At 32.8% G+C, this 10,923-nt stretch overlaps 1 long non-coding RNA gene across 5 annotated transcripts; it reads left to right on the top strand.

Moving 5' to 3' along the window:
• The first annotated feature begins 6,766 nt into the window (after positions 1-6,766).
• LOC114375731 lies at positions 6,767-10,253 on the top strand. Of its 5 annotated transcripts, XR_003658832.1 has the most exons (7): positions 6,785-7,082; positions 7,551-7,578; positions 7,652-7,710; positions 7,796-7,952; positions 8,162-9,476; positions 9,797-9,904; positions 10,014-10,253. It is a non-coding gene; the product is annotated as an uncharacterized LOC114375731 (long non-coding RNA). The 5 variants fall into 5 exon arrangements; XR_003658834.1 differs by having other exon boundaries at positions 6,767-7,710; positions 8,162-8,230; positions 9,045-9,476; positions 10,014-10,249; XR_003658835.1 differs by having other exon boundaries at positions 6,767-7,710; positions 8,162-8,230; positions 9,361-9,476; positions 10,014-10,244.
• The last annotated feature ends 670 nt before the right edge of the window (positions 10,254-10,923 follow it).

Genomic DNA, 10,923 nt, shown 5'->3' on the forward strand with positions numbered 1-10,923 from the left:
CACATATCAAATCTTAAAGGAATCAACCCTGTCTTTTGCATGCACAAGATAATAATGGAAGAAGACTATAGACCAGTCAAACAACCCCAGAGAAGGCTCATCCCATCAATGAAGGAAGAGGGGAGGAAAAAAGTGCTTAAGCTTCTAGAGGTTGGGCTTATCTACCCCATTTCCACGACAGTGCTTGGGTAAGCCCAGTTCATGTGGTACCAAAGAAAGGGGGCATGACAACCATTCAGAATGAAAAGAATGACCTAATCCCAACAAGGACTGTCACTGGCTAGAGAATATGCATCGATTACTGCAAGCTCAACGAAGCCACAAGGAAAGATCATTTTCCTTTAGATTTCATGGACCAGATGTTGGAGAGGCTTGCGGGATAAGCTTATTACTGCTTCTTAGATGGATACTCTAGGTAAAATTAGATTGTTGTGGACCCCAAGGATCAGGAAAAGATGGCCTTCACGTGCCCTTTTGGTGTATTTTCCTACAGACGGATGCCATTTGGGTTATGTAATGTACCTACCACATTTCAGAGGTGCATGTTGACCATTTTTTGTAGATATGGTGGAGAAAAGTATTGAGGTATTCATGGATGACTTCTCCATATTTGGGCCTTCATTTGAATGCTGCTTGAAGAATTTAGAGATGATGCTACAAAGATGTGTGGAAACAAACCTAATTCTGAACTGGGAGAAGTGTCATTTTATGGTTCGAGAAGGCATAGTCTTGGGACACAAAATTTCAGCCCGAGGGATTAAGGTAGACCGGGCCAAGATTGATATCATTGAGAAGTTGCCACCACCATCAAATTTTGAAGGCATTAGGAGCTTCTTATGGCATGCATGGTTCTACATGAGATTCATCAATGATTTCTCCAAAATGGCAAGACTGTTGAGCAGTCTGCTAAACAAAGATGTTGTTTTCAAATTTGATGAAGAATGTTCAGTGGCCTTTTAGACCCTAAAAGACAAGCTCACGACCGCCCCAGTGATGATCGCACCTAACTGGAGTAAAGAATTTGAATTAATGTGCGATGCCAGTGATTATGCAGTGGGCGCAGTCCTAGGACAAAGGCAAGACAAAACATTCCATGCCATTTATTACGCTAGCAAATTTCTCAATGAAGCAAAAATGAATTATGCCACCACGGAGAAAAAAATGCTAGCCATTGTCTTTCCCTTAGAAAAATTCAGGCCATACTTGGTGGGGTCAAAGGTGGTGATCTTCACTGATCATGTCGCTATCAAGCACCTTCTCACCAAAGCAGATTCAAAACCAAGGCTGATTAGATGGATCTTGCTCATACAAGAGTTTGATATAGTCATCAAGGACAAGAAGGGATCCAAGAATATGGTGGCTGACCACCTCTCCCGGTTGAAGAATGAAGAAGTAACTAAAGAAGAACCCGAGGTAAAGGGAGAATTTCCAGATGAGTTCCTCTTACAAGCCACCACACGACCTTGGTTTGCTAATGTGACCAACTACAAAGCCACAAGAATGATTCCCAAAGAGCTTAATTGAAGTCAGCAGAAAAAATTTCTACATGGTGTCCGCTTCTGTGTGTGGGATGATCCACATCTATTCATATTAGAAGCAGACAATCTGCTGAGAAAGTGTGTTAGGATGGAGGAAACACAGAGCATCCTTTGGCATTGTCATACTTCACCATATGGCGGTCACCACAACGGAGATAGAACAATAGCAAAGGTGCTACAAGCATGTTTCTTTTAGCCCTCAATTTTCAAAGACGCCCATCATCACGTGCGTCGATGTGACAAATGCCAGAGAACAATGGGGATTTCCATAAGGAATGAGATGCCTCTACAAAACATAATGGAGGTAGAAATCTTTGACTGCTGGGGGATCGACTTCATGGGGCCTCTCCCATCTTCATACGGGAATATCTATATCCTGGTAGCTATTAATTACATGTCTAAGTGGGTGGAAGCTATAGCCACTCCCAAGAATGACGCCAAGGTAGTGATAAAATTCTTAAAGAAAAACATCTTTTCCCGTTTTGGAATACCATGAGCCCTAATCAGTGATGGGGAAACACACTTCTGCAATGCACAACTGAAGAAGGTTCTGGAGCATTACAATGTCAGACATAAGGTGGTTACACCTTATCATCCCTAGACAAATGGCCAAGCAAAAGTTTCAAATAAAGAGCTAAAGCAAATCCTTGAGAAGATTGTCGCATCATCAAGAAAGGATTGGGCTTTGAACCTGGATGACGCTCTCTAGGCTTACAGGATTGCATTCAAGACTCTCATAGGCATGTCACCATTTCAAATGGTCTATGGGAAAGCATGCCACCTATCAGTGGAATTGAAGTACAAAGCCTATTGGGCCCTCAAACTACTGAACTTTGATGAAGTTGCAACTGAAGAGAAGAGGAAGCTACAATTGCTGGAGTTAGAAAAAATGAGGATGAACGCCTATGAATCATCCAAGATTTATAAGCAGAAGATAAAGGTGTATCATGACAAGAAGCTACAAAGACAGAACTTCTAGCCAAGCCAACAAGTCTTGCTCTTCAATTCAAGACTCAGGCTATTTCTAGGAAAGCTGAAGTCAAAGTGGTCAGGGTCGCTCATGATCAAAGAAGTAAGACCCCATGGAGTTGTGGAATTGGTGGACCTTACGGCAAGCACATTGGACAAAAGATGGATCGTCAATGGACAATGTTTAAAAATTTACAATGGAGGCCAGTTAGAAAGATTAACAAGTGTTGTTTACCTGAACGATCCATAAAAGAAAGAACAATGTCAAGCTAAAGACGATAAATTAAGCGCTTACTGGGATGCAACTAGCATTTTCTTAAAATTTTGTCTTTTATTAGTAGTTTTAAAAAAATAAAAAATAAAAGAAGCCCAACAGTTGTATATATTGATTTCAAGGATGCAAGAAGCAAAAAGGTGGTTGGGCTGACAATGTTATCACGCTAAGCGTGCATCTGCGTGCTCAGTACCCAACTGGCGACACACATGCTAAATGAGACATCCTCGCTAAGCACACAGGTAATTCAAATTATGGAGGAAATACCAAGGGACATCGCCCTTGATGCGTTTAGCGGCCACTAATCGCTGAGCGCCAACGCCTTAACTGCACGAAACCCTCCAACTTCCAACTACTCTTCCCTTATTTACTTCTTTTTCATTTTCATTTTCGTTCTCCTTACTCTTGTCTCCTTCTTTTCACCCATCACTTCCTCTCCTCTCACTCAGATCAACTATCCTTCACATGGAGCTTGCTATTTTAAGGTAAACTAATTTTGTCTGCGTTTATTGTGGTTTTCTTTGTACGTACCAACTCGCTAGGCCTTGCATTAGGTTTAGCGAGAATGAACAATCTAGATAGGAAAATGGATGGTCTGGAATGAACTCACTAAGCACGACACATCATGCTAAGTGAGTTCTTAGCAGCTGAAGAATATGGCCAGCCACGCTAAGTGTGACACCCTCTACCATACATACACACACATATACTAATAATAAAATGAATAAAAAAAACAGAATTAATTAATAGTTTTTAAAAACATTTAAATAAAAGCATTTCAAAAGGGTAAAAGGCTCACATTCGCTTTAATATTGCCAAATAAAACTTATAAAAATACATATTCGGCTTGGAGCAAGACCGTCAAAGTTAACAAAAGAAATTTTGTTAAATGAGTGAGGTAAAATAAAATAAAATAACATCATGAAATTAAAATAAAAACTTATCCTTAATGTCACATCCTATCAAAGCATTGTGTCTCAACGTCCTCTAGCACGAGGTTCTTTAAAGTCATTCACCTAGTCATCTGCTCCCACGAACATAAGGTTTGAGATCATCACAAGATCCAAACACAAATAGCACACACGGAATGAGTTATCACATTTCTAAAAAAATACAAATAAACAAAGATGTAATCCAAATAAATTATATAAGTATTTATAACATAGCTCAACTTAATACAACTCACGTCACTTCATCACTTTATCATTTAAAATTCATTTTTCAATCACCAATCACATTATACGTGAATCACACACTTGGGTCAAGACGTAATAACACTCATCAATTTCACAATAAACAATTAGCAAGAGTTATGCAACAATTATACTAAGACTCAAGCCTATATGCAATGTGGTACCATGTCAGTAAAAAACCATCCTGGGACGCTTAGGAGTACATAACAAGAAACACCACACAATGGATATGTGAGGTCACTCTCACTAAGTAAAATCATAAGGTGACCAATCAAAGTCACTCTGTTTTGCGAGAATGCTCAAACCATATGGGATCAACATAGGCTTAAAGCAACACTCAAACCGAGTGTCTTTAACCCCAAGGCCTAGACTCCGAAGAATCCCTTAAAGTCTCACCTTCCTGATTCAGGTCCAACCCCTAAAACAATTTTTGCACGCAGACACTGCTCATGAATTATACAATACTCACGACCTCATACTTGTGTTTCAAACAGGTTCAACATATTGCACTACAATTTAACACAGGTTCATCATTAGGAATCCTCACTACTAAAAAAATGAGTTTTAACATCGTCCTATTAACATCAGTTATTTGAAAACCGATGTCGTTAAGCACTTACAACATTGATTTTTTGTTTTAACATCGGTTATTTGAAAACCGATGTTGTAAGTGCTTAACGACATCGGTTTTCAAGTAACCGATGTTAAAATAATTTAGTTTTAACATCGGTTATTTGAAAATCGATGTTGTAAGTGCTTAACAACATCGGTTTTCAAATAACCGATGTTAAAATCACACTAAATTCAATTTTTGTAAGTGCTTAACGATATCGGTTTTTAAATAACTAATGTTAATATAAACTCTTTTTCTTTAATTATTTATATATTTTTTTAAAAATCATATATTGAGTTACAAATTATATTTTAATTTAAAAAAATATAATAATTAATAAACAATAACAAATTCAAAAGGTAAGCATTTAAAAAATAAACTACATTTTTAAAATAAATTCTGTAATTTTAATTTTATTATTTCATGATTATCATTTAAATATAACACACATTTATATAAATTATTGCATATTAGTTCATTTGAAAATAAATAAATAAATAAAACTATTTTTAATAATAGAGTTTAACTTTTATAGAATTTTTATAGAATGTTGGTAAAAACAATTATATCGTAAAAAATAAAATTTATTATTATTATATTTTATTTAATTATTATAAAAATAAAAAAATTAGTTTTTTTTCTTCTTAAAAAGGTCATAGTTTTCAATACTTTTAGTTTCTTCGGTTTTTGTGAGTTCTCGACTTTGGAATTAATATATAAATTTAATTTTCTTTCAAACATTTTAATTAAATTTAATTATTTATTCCTTTTAAATTATAAATCTCAATACATTACATAAAATTAAAAGTAAAAAATACTTTATAATTTTATTTAAATATAAAATTTCGTAGAATGTCTGAAAAAATTATGCTAGTGTAACAATAATTAGTCTTAATTAAATTTGGACTAGGGGCCAATCCTTTTTTCTCTTATTAATCTATTCTTGCTACTATAACTCATAGAAAATAAATAAATAGGATAGAAATAAACTATTCCTATCTAACTGATGCTATCCCTGTGCATCGCTCACTTAAATTTTGATATATATATATATATATATATATATATATATATATATATATATATATATATATATATATAAAAGAAGAAGAAGAAGGTGAACAATTTAAATTATAACATGACGTTTTTTTATTGATAACTTCTTATAAAAAAAATTAAAATTCAATTTAAAATATAAATAAAAAGGAATAAATGATTAAAAAGATAAAACATACAAATAAAAATAATAAAATAAATCCCATTATAGATGATTGAGAGAAAGGTTATTGTTATTTATAGATATAATGTATGAAATGTATATATAGAGAAAAGATCAGAAAAATACTAAAAATGTTTAATTGAGAAAATAAATAAATTGAAAACTTTATCATCCTTTTATATTATGATTATATTTTTTTTATTGATATGAAACTCAATGAGTATTATAATATTTTAATTATAATATTGAAATATATTAATGTTTATTAATTTATGTATACTTGTACATTTTTAACTAAAACATAATTTTGTTTTTAACCTTTAATTTTTTTTGTTAACTTTTAAAATTTTGAAACTCTTAACCATTAAATTCTTATAAAAACATAAAATTTTATTATGCACATTACTAAAGAGAAAATAAATCAAACATTTCTGCATTTAGAGTTTTTATTTTAAATTTGATATTTTTTTATATCAAATAAAGTTATTTTCTTTTGTTTATAATTTGTTGGACAAAATTTAAAATATAAGGGACGGACACTGGTTCCATTATCTCCCCTAATAAAAACTAATAATTGAAATTTACCAATTAAAAAAATAATTTATATATGTAATAACAATAAAAACAACAATAATAATAATAATAACAACAACAAATTAAACATTAATATTTTTATTCTTTATCTGTTATTATTATTATTATTATTATTATTATTATTATTATTATTATTATTATTATTATTATTATTATTATTATTATTATTATTATTATTATTATTATTATTATTATTATTATTATTATTATTATTATTATTATTATTATAAATAATAAATTGTAACCAATCTAGTGCTTTCCTAAATTAATAAATAAAATCTAATGCAATGCGTATAAAATGCTAATTTTTTAAAAATTAGGAAATATGATATAACAAAGCGCACTCTCTCTCTCACACACACACATTCTAATTTCCGTCTATCTTTCTGTTGTTTTTATTGTTTATTCAAACTCCATAATCTACACTCATGGATGATTCTGGAACCTTCATGTGTCTCCCTCTTCTTCATGGGCCCGTGCCACCCTGGTCCATTTGCATTGCTTGGGGTTTTGGAGTGCATTCGCATACCCGAGTTTGTGAAAAACATCGTAAAGACCGAGGATTATCCCTCCGATGGACTTCCTGAGTTCGCTCTTGTTGGCCGCTCCAACGTTAGAAAATCCTCGCTCCTCAACTCCCTCGTGCGCTGGAAAAAGCTCACCTTAACTTTGAAGAAACCTGGTTAGCCATTATTACAACGATTCCTTTTTAAATAGTCGTTTTCTGTGCAGTGCAAAGAAAACTTGTGTTCTCAATGTCAGGCATTATTACAATGACTTATTTGAAAATAACGTGTTAGATTTAAGATTTACGTGTGTATTTAGGCATTTGAACCGTCTCCATGAGGTAGGACTTAGGAGAGAGGATTTGTGACTCTAGATTAGGGTTAGGGTATTTTTGGAGGGATAGAGTTTTATGAATTGGTGGATTGAAATTGAATTTAGGCAAATGTAAGGAAGTTTTGTAGGGTTTAGGTGATGTTGTATAAAGAATCAAGTAATGGCTAATATTGGTTATTAAGGTGCTGGACATAGTATATAGCAATAGTGCATTCAATGTTAAGACATAATAAAGGGATTTTTAATTTAGGGTTCTGCTCCGCTTTAATGATTAGCACAGGGTACGTGATGCTACATTCTTTTCATACAGGTGCTGCATCTTAAGTGCACTTGTACAAGTAAGCGCTTATTCTTATTCTTTGCAAAACTCCGATCCAAAAAGAAGTTTTTTGATAAGTGTTCCTTTGGCAGTGCATTGCTGGACAAAAAGAAGTTCTTAATACTCCAGAAGTTGTGCATGTATATATTAGGTAGGTTACTCATCTTTCAAATACATAGCATCCAATTTTGATTGTTACTATCTTATTTTTCGTTATTGATTATGTTGAATGACAGTGTAAAGAGAGGTGGTCCAAATGTAACATCCAATTCAGTTTTGGCTGTTGTACTTGGGAAAGCCAAGGAGCTTGATGTCTCTAAAGATATTGTTGACCGCAATATCAAGAGAGCTAATGAGAAAGGACAAGAGGCTTATATCGAGAAAGCCTACGAGGTTGGTAGAGCATTACTCTTGATTTGATTGCCATGGGGAAACAGATAGGTATGGGACAGGAAAAAATTTTAAATTGATGAATAATATGATTGATGCTTCGGTTTTTTGACTTGTTTACAGGTGTAGGAGGTTGGAATTGAATGTATATAAATTTTAGATTAATTATGAATAATATGATTAATGCTTCGGTTTTTTGACTTGTTGTGCAGAGAACAAGTGTCAGTTGATTTCAAATAAATAGATGCTCATGCTCATCAGTATAAGGGAAGCAGTGCCAGGTTACTATATTAGATTTTTTTTCTAGACTAAATTATACGAAAATTCCTGAGATTTCGTGAGATTACATAAAAATTTCCTATTTTTTTGTTAAAATAAATGTTCTTTATAGAGGGACGTAATATTTTTCAAATAATTATGAAAATCAGTGTGTTATCTGATGAAACCTCGTTGGATATCAGTAATCAGTGTAATTTACTTATTTTTTTTATGTATCGAGAAAGGTTTTAAAAATCTGCTTATATGTGATATTGTTTAATTTGTTCAACAATATTGGTGCTGCCAGAGTTAAAAATGTGTGTGCCACCTTTAGAGCTTTTTGTGAGGCTAAGAACCTGGAAGGGTGAGTGAATTCTAGCATAACATATTCCTCCCCATTTCCCTGTTTGAATCGTTGAACGTGCACTTTACGCTATTTGCTCCAACATTGATATTTCTTCATATCATGTGATTTATTTTGGGAGCGAGAAACTCATTCTCTATTTTTATTTCTTTCTTCATTTTTTTATTTATCTTCAACTAAACATATTTTATTTTACTTTTAGCAGAGGTTTTGCCCTGATATTTTGGTTCTCATGGTTGGACTTTTGATCCCTTGTTTTGGTTCAACCATGATGTATTTGTTAAAGGCCCTATTGTCTTTGTCCATATTTGCTAATTTCTTAGCGGCCTTTCTTGTTACTTTTTTACAAGTTTAATTTCCATCGGCATGAGTGAATTCATGTCTAAGTTCCTATTCATGTCATCAATAAAGTTAATTGAACATGTTCTTGTTAGATTTAATTACAAAATGTAGTTTTAACATTGCTTTGACAGGTACTACTCCATGTATGGGCATGTTGAGAAACTAGCAAAAGAAATAAAGGGGCTTCCTCTGTGGAAGGTGTTGGGGCCAAGTTATGCAGAGATGTATTATGTGTCATAATTTACATTTCATGTTCATTCCATTAAATCATAGCATGAAATTACAAATGGGAAGCAACATCAATTCCAGAGCTAAGGCTAATTCCTCTATAGAGCAAATAAATGCTTTTAAGAAAAAATAAAATAAAAAACTAGTATAATGTCTATCACACTGTTATTTATGGTTTTCAACTCAACATTATTGTGCTCTATACTCTATATTGTGTAGTCTCTTGGAGCAAAACTATGCTAAGGGGATAATGGTTATTGTGGAGGGGATATACAGCATGGAAGGAGAGCTTTGTAAACGTCTAGAGGTCATAGCTGTATGTAAAAAAATACAAGGTTGGTAATTATGGTAGCTCTATTTTTATTAATGTACAAATCGCAATTCTTTTATTTATACTTGTTTCCCATGTGCATTTTTTATTTTTATTTTTATGGGGGGTGGTATTTAATCTTGAGTTTAAAATCCAGTATGAAAGTCACACAAATGAGGATACCTGCAAAATTTCCGAATGGATTGTTCTAAATGGTTTATGTCTAGGAAGAATGTATTCCATTTAAGATAAATTTTAGCTATTGACTAAAATAAAGGGTATGGTGAAAAAGAAATGAGATCCTACTTAAAATTGTTAGTTAATGTTTACCATTTTTGAATTCAGGTTGCTATTGTGACAGTGGCATTTCCTGCAACCCCACTGCTACTGGCTAGAGCACGTATATGCATATTTGCAGCTCATTCAAGGGAGGACCTTATCAAAGCCTTGCAGGTATGTATGTTAAATTTCATTAAGAAAGCAATTTGTTTAAACAAGGGATTGGTTTCAAACTGATTGGTGTCTTGTGTATCTGAATTCATTGCCATATTTGGAAGTGCAGATTTTGCCCAGAGAAGCAGATCCTTATAATTGTTCTCAGATTCAAGTGAACGTCTCTTGGAGGGAAGTCTATTCTTATTTTGCCCAGTCATTAGATAATATGTATAGGTGGAGTTTGGTTATTCATTTGAAACTTACTTTTTGCTTGGAATTTTATTACATATTGCATTGTTACACATTATATTAATTCAATAATTATTTGATATGGAGCCTATAGATATTTAATAAAAGTTCAAGTGTATGATGGAACCGGTAAAGCTTGCTTTAAACTGGTTGATGCTAATGTTGAAGAGTTGTTGCAAATACCATGCCATGACCTTATATTGCTTATTAAGGTATGTGATACAAGTTTCTATATAAATTATCTGCAGAGATAAATTATTTGTTATTATTTACATTGGTTAAATTTAGGAAGAAGATTAACAACTATTCTCATCAAAGTTATATTCTCTCATTGGGCTAGAATTATTGCTTTTAGTGGACAAAGGATATGCAAGACCATATCCAAGCATTAACCACCATATCTCTTTTTGTAATTGACATTGGAATTAAAACATGTAGAGACCTAGCTTGTTATTTTTGAAATCCATTCAAAAGATATTTTTGTCATTTGCCTTATTATTTCAAATCATCGTGTTTACTCCAACATCTAGTTAATATATTACTATTTATTTTATCCAGAGATCTGACTTCCTTCAGGTTATTTGGACTCCGATATTGAAAGGGTCAGTGCACAGGCAAAATAGAACAAAAAAAGAACAAGCTTTATCATTTTTTTCCTCAGAAACTTAAACCCCCAAAATTAAAACTCAAAAGAGAAAAGTAATATGAACTTTACAAAATATAGTCAAAGTTCAATGACTCTTTGTTCTGCTTTGGAAAACATTGTTAGTCATCACTATGGTATTTAT

Source organism: Glycine soja, chromosome 11 (genome assembly GCF_004193775.1).
Source record: "Glycine soja cultivar W05 chromosome 11, ASM419377v2, whole genome shotgun sequence".
NCBI classification, from domain to species: domain Eukaryota; kingdom Viridiplantae; phylum Streptophyta; class Magnoliopsida; order Fabales; family Fabaceae; genus Glycine; species Glycine soja.